The sequence below is a fragment of the Poecile atricapillus genome, chromosome 2, assembly GCF_030490865.1.
Source record: "Poecile atricapillus isolate bPoeAtr1 chromosome 2, bPoeAtr1.hap1, whole genome shotgun sequence".
NCBI classification, from domain to species: domain Eukaryota; kingdom Metazoa; phylum Chordata; class Aves; order Passeriformes; family Paridae; genus Poecile; species Poecile atricapillus.
The window spans coordinates 44,962,387-44,966,059 of record NC_081250.1 but is presented as its reverse complement, the minus strand read 5'-3'; the positions used below and the strand labels follow the sequence as shown (position 1 = coordinate 44,966,059).

Here is a 3,673-nt window from a genome sequence, read left to right as displayed (position 1 = left end):
AGACATAAAAAAGAAAACCTACCCTAAAATTGAAAGTGAAAGCTATATGATTGTAATTTCATATTTTTATTTTTCTGTGTCACAGTGCATGGTTCATTAGCATTTGTATTCCCTTTCAGTCAGGATGATAAAAGACTTCTAAAGCACTGCAAAACAAAAAAGCATAACTAAGCCAAAATGCCCTTCTTCAGGGCATATTTTGAAATGCTTCAACAGGGGTAAGGTCTTACCAGGGCAAAAATGAGGATGTGAATTAATGATGAGAAATCCTCATGTAATTTTCTAGCCCAAGAAAATCTTTAGGAAGAACAAAACCAAAATATGGACCAGAAGCATAGCTGCCATGTTGTTTGATATCATCAGCCCTCACCTGATTTCTTGTAGTAATGCTTTCTATTAAAAAAACCAGTTGTCTCTGTCACCTGTTACTCTAGTGGATCTGGGGAAAAAAGTGCCATAGCTCAGGGAGTCACCTCAGTTCAAATGTCCAATCTCAGACAAAAACAAAATAATTAAGATGTGGGGAATGACAGATTTCTATCTCTTAACTTTGGCAAAAAAAACCCATGTAAATAATGCTTATGGAGCACTGAAGAAACATCTGAATTTAGTGTCTTCTTAGAGCAAGTTCTACAGGACTACGTAGTGTTTAAGCAGAAGGGGGGAAACTATTAGAAATTAGTTTTGGTTGAACAATGGAAAATTGTTCATTCAAATACATTCAATAGGAAAGTGGTTATCATGGACATTTGATGGGCTAGTAATGAGGAATTGCATTATGTGATGGACTTGTGAGAGTGCAGAGGAAATGGAGATAAAGCTCACTGGACTTAAGGTCAGAGATAAAGCACTAATTTAAATCTATGTGGATTTTTGAGTGTGTTCAGGTATAATATAGCTTCTGCAGGAGTTCAGGAGGTCTTGACATGCAGAAAATCGATATATTCTTAGTGTGGAATGGGGAGATCAACTCCGCACAGAGAAAAAGCTCGATTCTGAGTGAAGATAAACTGATGAAGTGTTATTCATAACTTGACATAGTCTGTTTGGTGTTGCATGTGAGAGTCTGCTGTAATTCAATTTGCTTAGGTTATTTGTGTCAAAGGTAATTGCTTCATTTGTGCCAGTGAAGCATTTCGAGAACCAGCTGCTTGGCTTATGTTCTAATGCTAAGTTAAGATATATTTAGGGAAGTATGAAGACAGTACTATTTACAGACTCAAGGTTTGTGTTCAATTAAGGTCAATGCAAGTTGCAATGACCTCAGTTGTTCTCAAGATTGGGTCCTTACCCATCACAATCAACCAGCATATTGCTTAAATTCCACCTCAGTGCTGGCACTTTTTCTACATCCTTCTTAAATGTTGTTCCTGTGCAACATTTCTGTGAAAAGTATTAATCCCTAAAGGAATGAATTGGATAAAGGATAAAAGAGACAGTCTGAGTCACGTCTTTTCATAGAATGTCCTTTCTTAAAATTTGCAGAAAGGGAAAGAAAAAAAAAAAAGGAGGAGAGTGGAAATAAAATAGATTTTATTTTGGTATGTCCTAGGGGACATACTAAAAATGTTATAGTCACTTCTGGTGTAAGCACAGTAAATAAATTGTGGCTTGTTGCCAATGTTTTCTTCTCCCCGAGATTAAATCAGAGCAACTGTGAAATTATTCTAATATGATCATGCAGTCAGAAGCCATCCCTTTTAATTTTTTATATATATATAATTTCTGTGTACAATAAAATATAGTTCCAACTAAACACTTCTATTTTCCTATTTTTGCAGAGTAGCAAATTGTTGCAGTCAGCAACCTCAGGATCTCATCCAGGGAAGCAGCAGGATTCCGGGGACCAGCATGAAACACCAACGAGACGGGCTCCTGGTTCATGAAATCATTTATTCAGCATGGGAACAAAGTCAGGTCCAGAACAGAGAGCCCTGAACACAGGCACAGCAGGGGTTTTTGAGGGACAGAACCGAGGGTTTACACCTTTGAGGGTGGAGTTCAGGGTCTGGGACCCTTAGAAACACACCAAGGGAGAACCCCCCAGGGACTCAAACCCAATCAGAACTCCTGGGCTGCCCTTCACAAGGGGTTTGGGGTGGGACAATGTAACTCTTTGTCTCCCTGAGGCCGCTGCCACAGCAAATGTGTCAGGCAGAGTTCTAAGCATCTAAATTATTTTCTGGATCATTAGTAGACAAGTAGATGCAACATATTTCCTTGTAGTTTTACACTGAATCATAATGAAAAGCACTTGGCCTAAACATGCAGCACCGTGGTTCTGAAGATTCCACTGGGTTGTGACTTAGCAACAGTGAAAATAAATTGAAAGACTTTGTCTTGTGGTGAAGTAGCCATGGCACAAAACTGTAAAAAAATGCAGCAATGAAAAGATTTTCACCAATTATTTTATCATGCAAAATTTATTTCTTTGTCGTATTATTTATCAGCAGAAATTTCTTGATTTACATGCTTCTGTGCTGTTTAGGGCAAGGTAAGATGTCCTTTAAGGGTAGACAGAAAGAAGATCCACGTGAGCCTTAGGCAGAGATGGTATTGCTTGTTTCACAGGTGGTATCTGAGCAGAGGATAGTCCAGAAATAACCTGTGCATGTCCAGTCTGGAAGAGTGGACATCCACATCTTCTTGTAATCCCTGTAATTTTATTCCAGTATCCACAACAGTAATTGAGATCTGCTATTCAGTGTTTGTTTTTATTTTTAAATAGTATTTGTCTAATGAATTCTAAAGTCATGGCAGCAAAAAGAAAAATCTCATAAAAAAAAAAAATGCACAAATGGGCAGTAAATCAAATTATCTTTAGCTTATTCCTGGAGTTACTTTTCCAGCAACCTTTCTGAGATCCTGTTTCTTTGCAAGTACTTACTTCTAAAATTCTATGTAATTTCATTTAGTGTTGTCATGGGGTGGCTTTACCTTTAAGATAGTTTTGGGAGCTAAGGAAGTTGAAGCTGCTGGTGGCTGATGGGAGTCTTTTCTCCTGACCAATTATCAGTCATTTCTAAGAATTGACAGCAGTTTTGACCATTGAAAAGGGAGATTAACTTGTGAACCCCACCTTAAGATGTAAAGCCGGAGCTCTCTTGTTCTCTTTTGTTTCCTGGCTGTGAAAGGTAACAGAGCTCAGGCTGGCCTCCCGTTCCCTGCCCAGCCCATGTGGCCCGGGCAGGGGCTGGGCAGGGCCCAGCGGCTCCTGGCCGGGAGATGGGGCCTGTGGGGCTTGCCCCGGGCTCTGGCCGGGCCAGGCCGGTCCCTGGCTCGACTGCAGTTTTGTTTTTGCCATGACGGAATTCACCAGAGACTGCCGAGTAAAGAAAGAAAAAAAAGCTCTTAACCTGTGGCAGGCTGAGACAGTGACCACACTCTCCAGAGCAGCCATGAGGAATCTTCTATCGAAGACAGCTCCAGCTCCTGCTCCGGCAGAGATCACAGAACCATCTACAAAGCCTGGGCAAGATTTTAACCCTTTCATTATCCAGATGAGACTTGCAGATTAATCTTTCTTTATCCAGAGAAAGAAAAAGAGAGTAATCAACATGTAAAGAGACTTTATAAAACTATCAGAGACAGTAAAGAAAAGAATTAAGTTTCAGAAAAGGTAGAGAATAAGGAGATGCTTTATAAGCTGAAATGCCTTTCTGTTGAGGCTATG

The 3,673-nt window shown here is 39.8% G+C and overlaps 1 long non-coding RNA gene across 1 annotated transcript; it reads right to left on the bottom strand.

Moving 5' to 3' along the window:
• Positions 1-2,442: 2,442 nt before the first annotated feature.
• LOC131576628 (uncharacterized) lies at positions 2,443-3,441 on the bottom strand. The gene is made up of 3 exons (XR_009277021.1): positions 3,357-3,441; positions 3,080-3,125; positions 2,443-2,578 (listed from the first exon to the last, which is right to left on the bottom strand). It is a non-coding gene; the product is annotated as an uncharacterized LOC131576628 (long non-coding RNA).
• Between the last annotated feature and the right edge of the window lie 232 nt (positions 3,442-3,673).